This window comes from Lepidothrix coronata, unplaced genomic scaffold (assembly GCF_001604755.1).
Source record: "Lepidothrix coronata isolate B3197 unplaced genomic scaffold, Lepidothrix_coronata-1.0 Scaffold7, whole genome shotgun sequence".
In the NCBI taxonomy this organism is placed as follows: domain Eukaryota; kingdom Metazoa; phylum Chordata; class Aves; order Passeriformes; family Pipridae; genus Lepidothrix; species Lepidothrix coronata.
The window spans coordinates 11,683,893-11,703,491 of NW_016690187.1; the positions used below are offsets into that span (position 1 = coordinate 11,683,893).

Below are 19,599 nucleotides of genomic sequence, written 5' to 3' on the forward strand. Positions count from 1 at the left end.
ATTAATCCCAGATTTTATCTTATACCATTGCTTTTCTTCTACTCACCACAGTAAGTAAGACATAGACAAACGTATGCAGGAGCAGTCTGTCTCTCCTTCCTCGCTTTGCCTTGCTGTTGCTCTCCTATCAGCTGTGGCTGTGCAGTCCTGCAGACACAGTGTGACAGGAACTCTGCTGCCTGGAGAGCAGGTACAGCTGCAGCTTTAGTGCTTGCTGTCTGCCTCACATTTGTAACACCCTCGCTCCTTCCGGTCATTCGTTCCAGGGGAGGAATGACACCAGCATTTCTGAGCTGTTCTTGTGTTTTCTCCCAGAACAGTCAGGGAAAGCAGACTTCGTGATCTCCATGCTAACTACCAGCCTGCTTGCTGCCAGTTCTCCCTACTTCTGCCAGTGATGACATTCAGCTTGCTCCTCCACACAGGATACAGCACTGATTCCTCATTATGTAAGGCAGTCTAGGTCAAGTGTAGGAGAGACACTGCTGGCCTGAGCAAGCTAGTGGATTGCTCCCTCAGCTTCATGGGGTCTGGAAGCTGGATCCTGATCTTTGCTACATCATCTTGGGTGAGTGTTTTTGCATGATTTAAATGGTTACTGTGCTGTTTTTCTATGCAGATAGCTGTCAGCCATGCTGTGAACTGCAGAGATAATTTGCTAGGTGAAACCAGCCCTGTCAGCATGATTGAATTAACAGAGTAGAACTTCTTCTAGGCATCTTAGCTTTAAGACACTTTCTAAATAAATAAATCATAAATTGGGTTTGTTTAACAAACATCTTTTCTAACCATAGTGGGATTAGTGTTAATTTGACTGATTAAGCAGTGAATTAAATCCATTTACTTGAAGATAGTGTGGGAAAACATTATTGGATATTGCTATTAGCTCTGAGAGGTTTACTGCAGTTCTTGGCTGTTGCATTGTTTCAGTCTTGCAAATTACAAATATGCTTCTATTATTAAACTAAACAAAATAAACAAAAAGGTATTTAATTTTCTTCTAGTCTATGGTTATTTTCTGAAGTAGCCATTAAATTCAGGATGCTATTTGCTATTTACTGCATGAATTTGTGAATCAAATGCTTCTGAGATATGTAAGGTGAATACTGCAGATAAAATTACATTTAGTGACTGCTCTGCAGAATGCCGGAACAGTGCATGTGAGCTAGATTTGTATGAGAGGGTAGCTTTTTTCATGCACCATGTAGAATTCAAAGACATTTTTTGGATATAAACCCTTCTGCAAATCAGTCTGTGACAAAGTATAGAACAGGTTTGTCCTTAAACGAATTATACATGGTGGGTATTGCCAGGTGCTGGAATGCCTGATTATACTGGAATGCAGCAGAAGAGGCCCTGGAAAGTAACAGCATAACACCGATACTGCAGTATCATGTAGGGAATTTCAACAAGGCTAGCTTCATTGCTAAGGAAAATTACTGCCTAATAAATCTGAAAATACTTTTAATGCATCTGTGAGATTAATTGGAACACTTGTCTTTATGTGCAGTACCTTGGACAGCAACTTTTTTGTTCTGTGGTACTATGACTCTCCTTCATGGGAGTCAGCAATTTGTAAAAATTAAATAACACAAATTTAAGATACATTAATAAATTCAAAAACACAGAGAAACTTAAAAAAAAAAGGGGGAGAGTAACTTTGGACAACATTGTATTTAACAGCTTACTACCATTTAATTTACTTTCATTTAATATTAACTTAAAAATAGTGGTGTTTGTATTGAATTATGTTAATGAGTGTCAAAACAGAAGATTAAAAATGCAAAATTATTGTCTATTTACAATATGGCATTTATAGAATTTTCATGTCCAGTAGGTAACTGCTCACTTTAAGAGTAAGTACCAGGGTCCCTTCCTTAGGTCAAAATAAGATTGGATATTAATATATGTTTATGTATTAATATCAGATTAAAAATAATTTTGATGGAAAGAATGGAAGCCTTTTAAATGTGTTTTTCCACCTCACAGGAAACTAGGTGTTCTTCACATTGTTCTAGAAATAACTGATAGAATTTAATTTCAGCACTTGTTCTGAAGTGAGATGTTTTATCAATTTCTTATAATCTTTGAAAACTCTCTTTCTCTGGAAAAGAACTGCCAAGCAGTCAATTGGCCTTACCTTACCAGTTACTAATTTACTTTTTTTTTCAAATGACAGTCGTATAAACCTGTGCTGTGATTCAGGAGAAATACCAGGCTGGTGCCTTCATTAATTGCATCGTGAAAGTTAGGTTCAAGAAAATGTAACTGATTTTCGGTATCTCGATAACACCTCTGTTGCAATGCAGTACATTACATTTTATAAGATTTTATAGATACCTTTTCATGTTTCAAAATACAAAAGTATGTCTTTCAAACAAATAATAGAATAATATAGAACTTAGAACAAAACTGCTAGGTACCATGTATTATTGTAATGATGTACTTCACATTCTTTGTTTCTTGCTGCATGAAGTGTTCTAAAATAGTTATGCTATTATGTATGAGTACACTGTGTTCCATCCCATCTCAAGTGTAGGTGCTTGAGGTATTTTCTTACAGACTCAAGGAGTATTAATAACCTATCTATTCAATTAGAAGAAAAAAAATACTGTCTTTAAGTGTATACTGATTTTCTGGAAGTGTTATTTTTATTTTTTGCATCATGGTTCACAGCAGGGCATGCACAGTACTTCTGTGCACAGCAAGCTGCAGATACTACAGTAGGATAGAAAGTGTTAGAAAATGGTGTTTCCTATGTGTATTTATATATCCTATATTCTGGTGTATCACTTTGGGTCTGAGAAATTGAATCTGAGCAGTAAAGTATGTTTTGAACCCACTACAATGTAGAATGACCCTTAATGGTCAGTGCCTCCTCCTGTTATTTTTCTGTGATTTAGTGGAATTGTCCAATCCACTACATCATTAGCTTGCTTTCAATGTTCTGTGTATTTCCTCAAATCACAGTATGCAGCTTGAGTTTCTGACAAACGTTTCACTTTTCCTCACAGCACTAGAGTTTTCTGTACTGCAAGGGGGTTACTTTCTTCCCTTCATAGTCATGGAAATGACACTAAAACTGAGGAGCGTGGAAGCAATATGAAAGTGTGTGAAATAGGTTATTTTTGAAGAATTTTTCTAGCATAAACAATGGTAAGACCAGTTTTTGTAATCCATAATGTAAAAAAGTATAGCAGTATACAGTAGACTGTTATTTTCTATAAAGGTATTTATATCTCAGATTTTATTTGCCTATTTTGAGTAGTTGAGTGATGATAATCATATGCTAAGTTAGTGCTAAATTGGAAGACTACAAAGATCTGCGTTTTAGTTTATCTCATGTAGCATCTGAATGTAAGACTGTAATAGTAAAATTGTCAAGCTTTCCAGGTAAGTTTGGGCTCACAAATGCAGATCTTGCCTTGTCCAGAACAGCTAATTTTTATTTGCATCTAGTACACAAAAACATTCCAAATGTGATAAAAATCTATTGCTGTAGAAATGGGCTTTGTCTGTTCTGAAGATATCTGTTTAGAAGCTGGCAGATGGGCTCTGTTCCCTGTGCAAAAAGTTACTATTCTTTTTATTCAGAGGTTTTCCTTGCTTTTCCTTGAGACTGCTTGGATGAAGTCTTCTGTTCTGTGTTGCTACAGTTCATCTCATTTTTACAGGTTCTGGTTTTCCATTATTGTATTTTTCCACCCTTAGCTGCCTGTATAGCACTTCTGTGACTGCAGTACAATTGGTTCACAAGTTTAGAAGGAGAAAATGTCCCCTGGATTATCACGTTTACCTGCTTGTCCATGGAGGAACTTGGTTGGCTCATCCCTCATATATTAGATGAAGTACTCCATTAGCTGTTTTCCACACCCACTGTAATTCATAAAATTCATTCCTAGAACACTAGAAAGAGATACTGTAAAGAATCAAGGGAGATGTTTTGATAAATAAAATATATCTCAGACACTACCATTAAATATATATATATTTATTGCTGTTAACACTTTAATAATTGTGTATGTAGAACATACTATTCTGCATTGTTGCTTATGTGGTTTACTGCCGCATATGAACATCTCAGCTTCTAAGGTCAATTTTAAAGGTTTCTCTAGATTGTACACAACTTTCTTTGCACCAAAAATGCTGAAACAGGATAGTGACAAAAAGGACTACATTCCCTTTTTTCTCCAGTTGCAGTTCATTATAGGTTTCATTCAGAAAGGGAATTGTGCTGCAGAGGGTCACCAGAGAAGAACTTCCAGATGAATCCTCTCATGTGCTTTAGAAAAACAGTATCTCGCAATGCCTGGTGATCACTAAGGCTCTTGAGCCAAAAACTTAGTGGGATGTTCTTCACCAGTGCTCTTAAACATTTACACAGTATTCCTGAGGTAGAGCCAAGACTGGTCAAAATTTATATGAGTGCAAGTGAACCACCGATCTCCATTAATGCAAAGTTACCAGGTCTGCAGAATCTGAAATGTGCAAGATTGCAAGCTCATGGCTGCAATGGAAAGTTTGTCTGGCAACTGTGTCCTTGCTCTGCAGGGCATAGAGAGGTTCTCCTTTGGGCCTGTTGGATGGTTGCTTCAGCCCTTGCCCATTAAGATGATTTATGCTTGGGCACTCAGGGAGGGAGTTGTCACCACACTTGCAGGAAGAAGTGCTCAAAAATTTCCAAACTAAATGCAATTTAATTTGCCAACTAAATGCTGTTTATTTAGAGACGGTAAAAAAAGCAAGTTGGATTTTGGGGAGGAGAGGGGAGGGAGATGACTCATTAAACAGTGTTTTACTTACTAACTTTCCCTGTATCTTAGAACTGGAGAAATTGTGATTGAGAAACCTTTTTTGTTTTCTTCAGCTGTGGTGCAATGTATAAGTTGAAAATATTAAATATATAAGAACTCATGAGATATAGCTCTTTAGCAGTTGGAAAGAAGTTGCTGTTGTGTTGATGAAGTCTTCTCTCTGAAACCCCATATGAGATGACAGTCTGGTTTAAGAAGCCACAAGAGGAACTTGTTAAGATGACCAGAGACCCTATCCATTTTCTTGACAATATAAACTGCTGGAGTGAATTTGAGCACCTGGTTATACCACTGTGACCAGTGAAATCTGAGGCATGAGAAATGCTGCTCAAAAAAAAAAGCTTCTGTATTCTGTTTATTATACTTGGAGATTTCTCAAAGTCAGTGGTCATATTAAGCATCCTATGCTGAACCTCTACTGATGCTTAAAGCAGGATATCTTAGTTCATTCATTCCTGGTTTACTGTTTAATTTTGTGTTGTTTGTTTTATTTCAAAGTGCAATGTTTTAAAGGAGCTATGGCTGTAACATGTCACACATGCCCAGATTATAGCAAAGACTGGAGGAACTCATATTAAAACTTCAAGCTGAGAAGCAAGTATTCTACCTTTTATCTGAGTCTGTGTTTATAAACACCAGAAAATGCAGCATTTCCAGAAACATCCTTCGTTAACAGACAAATTTCTGTGAATGATCAATTGGCATCAGCAATAGTATCTGAACATCCGTTTAGTATTTAAAGTTTTTAGGATGATTCTGAGTGCTACAAGATAATTTCTCACCTGCAAATGCTCTTCATGACCCCAAAGAATTTTGTGAATATATGGAAAAAGGAAAAATCATCCTTTAGAATTATACCTAAGAAAGCATGAAACAGTTGAAGAGTGTGTTACCAGCTGATAATAACAAGGTAATGGTTTAAAGAAGGCTCTTTCTACCTGAAGGTCATAGACTTGAACTGCATTGGGCTAATGGGGACCTGTCTGAGCAGCCTACCAGTAATGCCATCAGAAAAGCTAAATTCAAAACTGGTGATCATGGCAGCAGTGAAAGATGAAAGCATGGGAAGCCGTTCTAAATCAGACCTCGGGCGTATTCAAAGGAGACAGGTTGCATGATTGTGTCCAGTTTGGTCTTGCCCTTTGTATGTCAGCATTTGAGTACAAGTATTATGGTATATTTTATTATGGTTTATACTATTATGGTGTGTTTAAACTAAATATTTAGTGTCATAAGCTTGCTTGCTGTGTCCTTTTAATCACTGCAATATTTGAAGAGAAAATATTTAAAATTTTGTGAGATTAGATTTCATTGTTAGAACAATTGTGCATAGCATTCTGTATTGATAAATGCCTGAAAATTAGGTGTTATACTGAGAGATTCTAAGTGCTTCTTGTGAAGGGACAAGCATGTCAGGTCACCACTGGGAGGTGGAGAAATTCACATTCACATAGTTTGGATTCAAGGAAAATTTAAGCAGTCAAAATCTCATGATGTAAAAATGTTAGAAAAAATCTATATCAGAACAATACTGGAATTGACTCTAAGGCATCAAGTTCATTAAAGCTGCCTGGGATCACTGAATCAGAGGCTAATGTTAAGTATATTTTATATCATAGATTGTAGCCTTATTGCATGCAGGTATGAATTAGGTTTGTTTTCTTCTATCTTTACATGCAGAAATGGTATTAAACAATGAAATAATTGCAGTATTACTTTTAACCCTTCCTCTGTGCATCTCTTACCTTCTCAGTCACTGCCCCCTTCCTTCCTTTCCTACCATACTGCACCCACCCCCCTCCAGCATGGTGGACACTGGGGTTTTCAGAAGTGTTTGCTCATGGTCATCCTGACTTTTTTGTTTGTGGCTTGTTTTTTTTTTTTTTTTTGCCACAAAGCAAAATGAGAAATATATAATGCCATCTGATTTTGCTCAAACTGAGGCTGAGCCAATGCAGATGGAGTTCATTGTGTTAGCAGTTACTGTTACTTAGCAGGCTGAATTTTAAAAAGGAGCATTTTTTTGTCTAGGTTCCAGATTTGGCTGCGCAGCTGCCATCTGAATACAGGGAATGTATAGAGCTGACGTGGCAGTCGTGTACCAGGCGCCGTGATTAGCAGCGCAGTCTGTAATAGATGGACACGTCACGGGACTCGGGCGCAGCAACCCTTTTTCTTTTTTTGTGATTGAACCCGTGACTGATGGTGTTGAATCTACCACCACTACTCAGTGAGGAGGTGTAAAATGAGACAGAGGACAGGTAACATTTAGCTGTGGCGTGCCAGGGGCTGACCTGGAAAGGTGTCTAGTGCTTTTGTAATGGCCGGCACTTACCCAAAGTATTTCCTTTGCACGATTCAGAGACAAGTAATTAACAGAAAAGAAATGAAAATTACTGAAATCTCTAGCCTATTTAACGCTGGATAAAGAAATCTACTTCTCAGTGCAACTCCTGCCCTTTGTTCCTCGCTGAAGGAAAACGGGGTTGCAGATTTTCAGACTCGTTTAAGTCAGAAAATCACCTAAAAACCGATCTTTTACAGCCAGTTCTTTGATTTTGCCGATAGATGGGGCTGTTCTTTAAGGTGATGGCTTGGTATCTCCCCCCCCCTTTTTTTCTTTCTTCACTCTCCTCTCTATCTCTCTTCACCCTCCTCCCATCCCCCCCCTTTTTTTTTCCTGCAATTTGCTGATTTGTATTAGGTGCCATAGAATGAGCCTTAGAACAGGAAGCCAAGAATGAAGCAGAGAGGATACTGCAGAGGTCTTTTTTTTTCCTCCCTTCTCGATGAGAATGCAGCACTTTATAAACACTTTGTAATCTTTTGCAACTGAGAATCTGAACAAGTTTATTAGTATTTCAAGCTTTTCATTATGACTATCTCTTGATGTTTCTTTAATTTTTGTTTTCTTCATAATGCTTTTAAAATTCCCATTTTATCAGGTAAGCCAGCAGGATGTGAAATCATAGACCTTAGTGCATTGATGTGAGCTGTTGGCATGGATGCCCCCCCACCTTTTTCTTTTCTAAAATATTTTCCGAATGCTTCCTTTATAGTTCTTGTTAAGCATATAATTAAGGAGAAAATAAAATTTTGGTGTTTTTAAAAATTTTTCAAAAGCTGCAGTCAGTCCTTTTTGGCATCACAGCATTTTGTTACATTTGTAGGATTTCAGCAGCCTTGTATTTTTGGGTGTTTGCCAGTTTGTTGGGGGGTGATTTTGTTTGAATTATTATTAAGTATTTTACCTGAACTGTTTAGAAGGTAAAAGGGTCATGTTATTCCTTCACATGGAAAACACATTAAGGGCTTAAGCAAACATTCCAGGAGTGTACAGTTTTCCTTCCCGTAGAGAAGCTCTGCTTTAAGGCTAAATGCTTCACAGGAATGTTTTACCAAAGGAAGAAAGGCATCCCTCTCCTTTATCTCACTTGCCCTCTGACCTTAGTCTTTCTGATTAGGTACACTGCTAGAAGCTCTTGTTTTCATTTACATACTGACCAGAACTGGTTGTAATGCTCTAGATATAACTCGGTTCATAATCTGAACCGTCTTGCTTTTTCAAACAGCACAAGAAATTTGCCAGGTGGACACCAACCTATTTCAGCATCTTTTCTAAAATGGATTTCTCTGCTGCTTGTCTGAGGTATGTGCTTAAAAGCATCCCACTGAAATAATTTACCTGGGATTGGGCTGTTTGTTCAAGCCACCTATGTTTCATCTCCACTTGGAAAAAGGTGTTGTTACTCATTCAGCAATATTTGAAAATGCATTGGTGTTTTCTATCGCTATTGAAAGCCTGTTCAATTGTACTTTTATTGGCTGATGTTAGTGTTGCATGCTTGAAGTGCACCTACTTTTCTATTGTGTTTTTCAGGCTTGACCGAGGTGTTAATATAAAGTATAAAAGAAAAAAGACTGTTCTAAAAATGACTCTGAGATCTAAAGTGAAACAATAACAGGATGATTGCTGTCAAGACTGACACCCTGAGAGTTTATTCTGTTGAGCCTGGTTTGTGTGATCTTGAATATTTGCTGAAGTATTTAGGCACAGGAAAGCAAGTTAGAGACAAGGAGCCTCAGACTGATTGTCCTCAGTTTGCCAGAAAGTTTTCATTATTTTAAGGGAAGTATCAAGAGCGGGAAGGGGGGGGAGCGACCCAGGGAATTAAGGGAATTAAGAGCTTGCATAAAGTATAGTCTAATCAGTACAATTCTAGTGAGATTCTAGGAAAACAACAACAATTTGTATATCATCTTGTACCAGAAATAATAGTCTGACTATGATGACTTACAGGAAAATTATATAGATAAATGTATATCATGAAATCATGTGTCCTGTCAGATGTTTGAAACAATACTTTATATTGGGGTAAGGGTAGTTTATTATCAATTACTGAAATCTATGTTGAAATTATTATTATATTAGAACTTAAACTTGCTTTGAAGTTTCAGAAATTGTGAATGTCAACAACTGAGAAAGCTGGGAAGCTAAAATTAATTACATATTATTTCATTCTTAAAATGAAGGTGGCCTTGAGCTAGAAAATCTTCAGGATGTCTATGAATATGACTCTTCAATGCACTACCCCAATGCCAAACAGTTTAAAGGACAGCTGGTTGTTGACATAAAGGATGGCATCACTGCTGCTATCCATATTACACTACATCTTTCCAACATGTGAATTCTACTGTTGGAGTTTTGTACATTAATGAGCGAACCCAAAATATTTGAGAGACAAACCCACAAAGTTTAGCAAAGAATTTTGTCCCTTAAATGATATTTTATAAATCCTTCTCTCTGATTTTTGGCTACCTGAAACTGAAGAACTAAGAACAAAGTTCTCCTGCTTTTGGTTATGAGAAATATTCTGGTAGTAATCAGGAGAAGTGGGTACTTCTTTGCAATTTTTTTTTTTTTTTAAGGGGCAGAAAGCTTGATCTTATTTGTGTGTGTGCATTTAGAACTGTGATACTCTTCTGGATAAATGTCTTTCCTTTAATCTTATTAAGTTTCTGAAGTCCAGTGCCAGCTCACCTGTGGAAAAACTTATTGGGTCTTTTGGGCTAAATATCAAGAAGAGAATCGATGATTGTTTTCCAGTAACAGGAACATATTCTACCTTCTTTTTCTCCATTGATAACAGTTGATATATGTGGGAGGCAGTGGGATTCTACAAGCCAAAATGACTACAGCAGAAGACAAACCAAATTAAAAATTGAACAATAGATATTCCCACTTGTAAACTGAGACAACCAATGTTATGGCGACAGTTTGACATACTAGACAAGGAATACCATGAGGCTTTTTTTAGCATAATATTTTAGAGCACTTAAGAGATCCCATTGCTCCAGGAGAAAAAAAGTCATGAAGCTGAAATACTCTAAAATGTGAAAAAAAGCAACCTTTGAGTAAATTTTAACAATTAAAACCTATGACCGATGTTTCTGACTGAATGTAATTTTGTAGGGAGATGGGGAATATCATGCAAGGTCTCCATATTTTTTCCCAAATCTCATTAGTTCTGGTACATGTTACTTCAATTTTTCTAGTTGTAGGTTTATGCTTTGTAGATTCTTATCCATAAAAACATATAGAAGTTGGATGGAAACAACTGAAAGTTTGGTATGGAGTGACGTAATTAGTTAAATGGCAAATATGAACTTTGAAATCATCTCCCTTTTCATACTAGGGTTAGTCCAACTTCTGTAAAATGTACTGATTTCTTTTTATTCAACATTAGTAATATTCATTGAAAGAATCACTGTGATGTCTTACTGAATACATGGGTTTTCAGTGTTTTTAGGCTTGCTGTCTTTTATTTATTATTGTGTCATCATTTCTGTCTCTTCTGTTTCCACCAGTGTGTGTGGTTCCAGGTCCCTTTTCATGCTCTTATGAAATGCTATTTAGCTTTGGCAAAAATAATTGATTTTAAAAAAATCAATTGTTAAAAATTAGATTGTTAAAAAAATTGTTAAAAAAATTCTGGGTAGCAACCTTCCCTGCCATGTTAAATATCACTTGAAAATCCACCATTCTAATTCAGCCACCATGCTATTTATTGTACTCGTTTAGCAGCCTCAGAAACTCTCCCTCTTCTTCCTGTTTCTGCCAGGAAATTCTCCTTACATTGCATTTTCAGAAGGCAAGTATCCAGTGGATCTCTAACCTTTCAGTGCTCTATTTTAAAGTGTTTCCATCCTTCTTTTTATTAATTTCCTCTTTTTTCACAAGTATCTGAGGGAAAAAAAGGACATAACGCCTCTAGTTTTGGTGTGAGAAACATCCAGCTCAGTTCAAGCTTTCAAGATCTATCCCATTTCATTCCCTCTATTTTGGTAATCAGTACCTTGTAACCATGCAGACCAATCTTCATCTTTCTCTTACTCCTTAAACAGATCCTTTAATTTGGTTCCAGCACTGGCTTTTTTAAATTACTTCATAATACAGTTCAAAACACTGAAGATCGTTCTCCTGGTAAAACAAAACAAAACCCAACTAAAACCCAAATCCTGTCAAGGTCAGAATAAATTTAGAAATAAATGAAGAGTGTGTGACTCAGTTAGGCTTTATTTAATAGTGGCATTGATCAAAGATGAAAGCACTAAATAGCAACTACAGTATTGTTTAACTGAAGTAATATGTCTGGAGGAAGCTGTCAAATACTTGGTTATTTAAGTGCATTTTAAGCCAGTAACAAGACTGTGTTCTAGATGTACATGCCTGCAAGTCTTCCATCCTCTCATCCCTCCCCATACTCCATTTTCTACTTACTCTTTAATGGTGTTTCATTCAGAGCAAGATCTTTCGTTTTCTTTAATTGTTTAAAGTGTCTAAACTCTGTTTAAAATTATCGTTGCATTTGTTTGCTAAGAGGAAATTGTGATGAAGGTGTTACTGAATGCAGATGATAGGTGCTTCTGTCAGGAATGTCTCAGCAGGGCTCTTTCAGTAGCTTTGCAGGATTCCTGAAGTAGTTCTACACCTGAAAACAGAAGTGAAGTGACTGGTGGATCATTAGGAGCCGAATACTGTTCTAGATGTCCATCTGGGTTTGACAGGAAGTGAAGGCAGAAGAAATGGGCTCACCCAGATGAGATATGGGGACAAACATTCTGATAGAGAGGATAGTGAAGAGCTGCAATAGTGTCAGAGGAATCTGTGAAATTTGTCCTGAAGGTCTGTAGGAAGAGGTCAGATGAAACATCTGTTGGGAAATAGGTATGGCAATCTTGCCTTGGGTAGCGAGATGAACTACGTGGCCTCTGATCTTTTTTTTCCAATCCGATTTTTCTCTGAGTCTACAAAAAGAAATAGATATCTGTTGTGTAACAGACTTCAAAAAAAAAAAGGATATAAGAAATTATGTAGGGTCCAAAATAGACCTAGTAATAGCTATCTTTATTAGGATTACCTAAACATCCCCTGAAAATATTTATCCTATGATATATACACTCTGCAAGACTTCAAATATATCTAGAAAGAACAGAATATAGATCCTGAGAAGTTACTTAATTTCTTAGTGTTTCTCTTAGATTAAATAGTCTTTACTGGTTAATGATAGCGAGTGTACGAATAAAAGGGGCAGAAAAAGGATATTTGTCAAATCTGACCAAATTTGCTTATTGTCAGGAGAATACTATACATTTAATTAAAAAGATTTTTAAGTTGGTAGTTTTTCTTCTAGAGAACTAGGACACTTCAGAATCTGATTAAAGTGAGTGTACCAGAGCCATTTCAAAGTTTTATTTTTAATGTTTACATTCAGTATTTTTCACAGCTGAGAAACTCAATCTGATACATTTATTTTCTAAAATGAAACCCTAAATAATGACAAATATACCACCTGGAATGTTCAGTGATGGATAAAGACAGAGAACTATTCAGAGTTCCATACTGGCTACCTTAACAATGCTTAATTGAAAAAGAAGTTATCCAAAAATTTCATTTTTTTCCTTAAATATTAACTATGTAATCCAAGTATAATGTAGAAACCTTGCATCTGAGTATTTTTACCTTCAATTCAACTTATTTTCTCTTTACTCACACAGGGAGAGATAAACCATAAAGAATGATCCTTTATTTTGTTTTCAGGACTTCATATTTTCTCAAAAAAATTTATTGTAAATCAAGTACTGTTAATTAATAAAATGTTTTATCTGAAACAAAAATTTTCACTCCAAGGAAAATAATACATACATTACAATATAATTTTTTCTTACTCATTTTGGCTCAATCTAAAACTGAGACTAACTGGCATTGAGATACCCTGTGTCTGCAGAGGATCTTGTCTTTACCAACGTGGTGGCTGTTTGCACCCTGTCAACAGGCTATGCCTTCTGGTATGAGCTAACTCTTGAGTCTTGTTCTCAAACTCTTTGGGAAACTACTAACTAAAACGAGTGAAAATTGCACCAAGATCAGCTCTTTTTAGCAAGAGAGGTGATTTTGTCCCTGGATCCAGAAATATTTCTCACCACTGATTAATGCATTGGCCTCTAAGCTACAGAGCAAACAAAATAAATATTGTTCATATAAATATAAATGATGAAAAATATTTATAGTTAACCTAGGAAGAAATACTAACACTTTATTGATCAGATTTTTTTTTAGAATATGGTTTTAGAATTAGCTAAATAAATCCACAAACTAGTATAACATGTTAATCAACTACATACAAAAGACCCTGAGATTAGCTCAGTTGATTAGAGCATGGTGCTGTCACCAGGGTTGTGGGTTCATATGACTGTATGGGCCATTCACTTAAGAGTTGGACTCGATCCTTGTGGGTTTCTTACAACTCAGAATATTCTGTAAAAATATTGCAATTTTTGAAATAAAAATTGCAAATGAAACAGCACAATACTGTTCAAAGTGTCCCTTAGGAACATTTTATAGCTGGAAAAAAAAAAATTGAAATCTATAGCTTCATTGTCTTCCATGAAAGCCAATATTATGGAGGGACACATCTTCAGATAGATTGTTTAACTTTAATGCTAATTAGAAAGTGTTAGTTATAGTGTAGAAGATTGTTATTAAACGCTTACAAGAAGTGCAAAACCAATTTAGAAAGTATCTTGCTAAATCAGATACCAGACTGGACTCAATTCAAATAAAAAATTGTTTTATTTCTTTTTAATAATCCTGAATGCTTACATGAAAACCAGTGTAGATGAATCATTAAAAATACATCACTATTTAGTGGCAGATTAAACTGATTTTGCTTTAACAAATGATGGTTAAGATATATACATAGGGTCTGAGAAAAGAAAGATATATAGTATACTCTGTAGCACTGTTTTCTGGGACTGTGGAGCTTTGTAAAACTGTAGTTATTGGCACACCTAGATGAAGAAGGCTTGCCAGATGTTATTTCAAGATGTTGCTGTCTGCTTTTTGATGGGCAAATATAAAATTGCCTGCAACATTTTATAGCAGCAGAATGTACACCCACCTGGGCTACTTATCTGTGAGAAAATTTAGCAGAATTTCTTTATTCTAGTAGAACAGCCAATCTCCAGAGGTGCCTTCCCACCTCAGCCAGTCTATGAGTCTGTAATACAAAACCACATCCTAGGAGTGCAGGTGAAGGGTGTCACCAGCTTGTTCATCTCTAATAAGGAACAGCTAAGCACCAAAAAACAAAAATGAGAAAATAAATTATAAAATATAAATATATATATTAAATAAATAAATTATAAACCTATTTATATTAATATAAATATAAATTAGAAAATGTGGACATGCTAATGTAGATGCAGTGTTGCATCACCAGGTATGAGGAGTGTACCTGGTCTGAAGTCAAAACATTGTCATATTTCATGGGTGGGACATATAGTAGACAGAAGTTTTCAGTTTTATTTATGTGCAATGAGATTAGGGGGAAAAATCTTAATTACTATGAGTGCCTTTCAAATAGAATTCTAATTGAAGATTACTTTTATTCAAACAATATTTTAATTTTTTAGTTTTTATTTCGCAATCATTTTTTGAAACTGTTTTCTTGCAACACTAGGAACAGTGGTGCTACCACTTTATTTCACACACAAACTTCAGCTCGACCTAGAAAGGGCCATTGTCTCTTTTGCTTTGCAATCAACCACATCTGCTGAGGGTGTCACTATAATGAGTTTAAAATGAGCAGCGGCTCATAAGGGCACATACATTCTCTGTTCAGTTTTTTAAAAAATTATAAGTGTTATATGTAATGCCAATCCCATGTATTCTTACAGTTTATGGGAACTCTGGGGCTACAGCCTGGTAAAAAGAAATTCTCATATCTTTTAGACAGTGCATCTGGTAGTTTTGCTGTAGGTTGTGTGCTGTCCAGCTGCTGCACAGGCTGCCTGGGAGTCTGTCCCTGGTGGGCATTGACCTCAGACTTGCTCTCTGCTTTCCCCTCAAGACAGGTTTCTATACATCTGTGAAATCTAAGTTCAGACTATTCCTGAACCAGCACTAAATAATATTTAATGTCTGCACTGGGAGAAACAAAAATGCTTACTGACCAAAAGTAGAGAATGATAAATTATGAGACATGCTAACAAGAGAAAGCAAAGTAGCTGATACAGTACCCCCTCTCTTATGTCTACATGCCTAATTCCTAGATGATATCTAACACTGAGTTTGGGGGGGGAACCCCTGGGGAAACATGAATTAATTAACTTTTTTAAGTGCAGGGGAGTAGTAAACATTAAATTTTATTTTGAAAAACTATTTCTTTGTTTCAAAACAAATCAGTTTTCGGGACATTAAGTTCCATTTAACTCTCTTATAGTATTAATAGTGTTTTCTTCCCTTTTTCTTTGACCTCCTTGCACATAATATTTCTCTGTTTGTCTCAGCAGTGGCATTTAGTTCTCAGGGTTATATGCTTTGTAGAATTCTGAAATGCAGGAAATTGGTTGGTTTTGGCAGTAGTTTTTTTCCTCTTGTGATTAAAGTAAGCTTGACTATGATATAAGGCTAAAATTTCATACAAAAGGTATGTATATAAGTCTATGTATATAAGTCTATATTTTGGTGTTAAGGTAAAAAATACGTCTCCAAGCAGTGACAAGAATTTCATAATGATTTTTGTGTGAATTCTTGATTACTTAGCACTTCAGAAAAGGATGGCTTATGCCTTTAGCTGTCTGTTCAGATAAGTTTCAGATAGGAAATACAAGCCATTTGCTCTCTTTCATGTGAGAAAAGATGGAAAGATGGCTGAATAATGGCTGAGGGTAGTGAAACTGTGATTAGCAGTATACTGGAGACCACAAAGTAAGCAGTTTTCTCCTCTCTTTGGAGGTCTGCAGGTCTGTGTTTGTGTGGTGTTTCCAATTCAAGTGGCTTTGCTGAAGCAGTAATTGTTAACAGTTTTAGGGGTTTAAAACAAGATGGATTTCAGGTTTTTTTGAGGCATTCATGTGTCATCCCAGTTAAAATACCATATTGCAGCGTTGTGGACTGTATTTTTACTTCTGAAAGTTTCAGGAACTTTATTAAAATCCACCTCGGGCTCAAATTCTGAATGCATTCCTTCATACTACTCCTCTGAAGTACACAGTCTTGAATTTTAACACCTCTTAATATCCAGATTCTTACCTGCAAATTACTTTATTTCAATTTGTGGCCTACATTACAAGTTAGCTTGGTATGGCGTATGGATACTTTTGTATGCCTACAGTAGGCAGGCATTCAGATATGGAATCTAGGACCCCAATCTGTATGTGCTATTCAAATACAGAGAGAAAGGAAATCCCTGCTCCAACCAGGATGCAATCTAGCATAAGGAAAAATGCTTAGATATCACAGAGGGAAAGAAGACCTTTATGGTGATGGAGTTGTTTTGGTAGCTGAGCAGCCCAACCACTGAAGAGTTTTAGAAGGTGTCCTGAAAAAGAAAAGGTTAAAAGGAGAATAATGAGGAATCTTTGCAGATATTAGTATCTCCTAAATGGAACTGGAAGTCTTCAAAAGCAGAGTGTTAATGTAAATTGAAAATTTAAACAACAGAGTTAACATCTAAAAAATGAAATTCAAGATAATGAAGAAAGGCTACAAAGACCCTTTGAGAGGAAACCAGTCATCTGTTTTCTGAGAACTTATAGAGCAGGATAACATAGCTCAAGCAACTAGTTAGAAATTTATTCTGAATAAGGGCAGGTTTTGTTAGATAAGAAGAAAGAAACTTGTTTCTTTGTAAGCATGATGGAAAAGAGACCTTAGATATAGGCGGGGTGTTAAAAGTAAAATAAGATTTAAACATAGTTTGCCTCCAAAACTTGGACAAGGGCATTTGACATATATAATATAAGAGTCAGATTCATTATGACTGCCAGTAGCACAGGCATCACTGACCTCAGCAGCCCTTAGGCTTGGTTGCCTTTCATGTGCCAAACTGCTGTGTTAAGCACTCATAGTGCTTCATCTGGGATGAATCACTCCATCTAGAAATTGAAGACATTTACACCAGCAATTGCAGCAGAAGGAAGTCTGAAATAATTAAAACCTAGGTCAATCGAACTACATATAGGATAAATAGGATGTTTCTGAAGGGAGCTTGGAGACTAAAATAGCTACAGCCATCCATTCTGCCTGCTTTCAGCTGGGCCCCTGTGGTTTTGACAGCTCTGACGCTATTCTGAAAAGATAAACTTCACAGGTGTGTAAACCCATTTACCTGCAATGTGAACATGTCTGGTGTTCAGGGGACAAAACCAAAAGTAACTCAAGAGAGACTTTCCAAGAAAAGCTCAGGTATCTGCAGACTTGGAGATTTGAAAGCAATCTGTTTCCCAGGTCCAGAAGGACTACCTATAAAAGCCAGTATCACCACAAATACGCCAGAAATATGGGCAGGTTCATGTTGCCTCAGAAGCTGCTTATGACAGAATAAAGTTTTGGCTGCACACTCTCAAATATAGTACAGATGTAGCCTGAGAAAAATAGGTAATAAAACAGAATATTAAAATTCCATATTGCTGCTGATAAATCTATATACTCTTGTTTAAAAATGAACGTCTTAAGATTTGATACTGTAAAATATATTACACTTTTTCACTGAGATCCTCTCTTCTTAGGGGACATAGTCACTAAGGGGACAGGCTGTGTAAAGTGCCTAATCACAGTCTTATGCTTTATCCATCTGTTATGCATCAGGTCATTGTGTTCTCACTAAAAAATGCCTCTTGCTCTGCATTCTCACCTGGCTTTAACTCTTTTACAGTGGTAACAATTTTGATCTTGACCTTATTTGGTTTTGGAATATTTTAGGTACATTCACCTCTTCCTGCTTGTTGGCTTGCTACAAGCTTCTGTGGTCAACATGCAGTTCACCCAAGAATTCCCTTGTCACTGAGCCTACAGAAAGCCCAACTTCACAACCACGTACCTGAAAACCCAGCCTTGATCCAATCTAGCCCAAAACACTCCCAAAGCACTCACTTCCAGCAAGCCCTACTGCCTGGAAAGACTCAAACAGACATGGAGGGAGACAGCACACTTGCATCTTGCTCCCTAGGACCCACTTACCTAAGGATAATGTTAAGTTCAAGTTCTCCATGGGCTTGCCAGAAAGATGAAAAGATTTCATGGAGGAAAAAGCCTGAGCAAAAAAAGTAAGAAAGGAAGGGAGAGCAAAAATTTTCTTACTTTTTTTTGAGGACTTTCCTCAGGCTAAATCCCTGCCCCCTATCCTCAACCTTTCCCACCTTGAGAATTGCTATGTAGTTGATTCCAATTACATTATATTTTGTATGACATTACATATTGTAGTATAAAAAGCATTTTATCATCCCACAATTTAAAGTATGAGAAGTAATTTGCACTATAAGTGACAAAAGAAGACTTCCATCATAATGAATTTATAAATACTCTGCAAAAATTTAATTATTAAATGATGGATGATATGTATATTTACACGATTGCAATAGTACTTGTATTAATTTATCAGTAAAAATATATATCACTCATATTTCTTTTTTAGGCATTAGTCATACAGCATTGAAATATCAAAATATGTTCAGAAAAAGAAACTGCATCTTTTTAGCATATGTGAAATTCAGCTCATAAAACTTCAGTATGTATAAGAAAACTAGAGGGAAGTATTATTCTGGGTTAATGTGCCTCTATTTTAAGATAAGACAAAAGGATTTTTAGTTGAAATTACATTTTTACCTAGCACAAATCAGAATTCTTCAAGATATAACTCAAATGTATCAATTAGGTAACAAAACTTACCTGCATGAATGAGGTCAATGACATGTTCTGAGAACAACTTTAATAGGATTAAGACTTCATCTGTTAGATTACAAACATAAATCTTGATGCAATTTTAAATTGTAGAGAAAACAAAGAATTTTAAGAGTGATAAATATGGAAAACTACATAAACAGGTGTAACAAACCAACTCCTACTCAAAATTGCTAAGCCCTGAAAATTATTCTATATTTATACTTTTCATAAGCTGTTTCCTCAAAAACAAATTAAGATCTATTTGATATCATTTCTACTTATGATATTAAGTCTCTAATTTGTCCTTGACTCACAGTGAATGTGACACGAACATTTTTAAGCTTTTTAACTGTGCATGTTTCCCTCAGACTTAAATGTCCTTCGATTCCTTAGAGCCATGACCCTACAAATTGCATTGATCTTTTCTCTGACAGTGTTCACTGTTGACATACTTACTTTTTATAAGTGGATATTCCCATCTTTATGTAGTGCTCTTACTTTCATTGTTGTACCCCCACTCAAGTGCATTGAAAAATGGTTTTAAAAAATGGAGTTTCC

At 36.1% G+C, this 19,599-nt stretch overlaps 1 protein-coding gene across 1 annotated transcript in view; it reads left to right on the top strand.

The window, feature by feature from the left end:
• The first annotated feature begins 210 nt into the window (after positions 1–210).
• The window catches only part of LOC108506865 (sodium channel protein type 1 subunit alpha), a 68,384-nt gene continuing 48,995 nt past the window's right edge, over positions 211–19,599 (top strand). The window contains exons 1-2 of the mRNA XM_017834285.1: positions 211–568; positions 3,015–3,156. The gene's annotated coding sequence lies outside the window, so the exon portion shown is untranslated. The remainder of the gene's footprint in view (positions 569–3,014; positions 3,157–19,599) is intronic.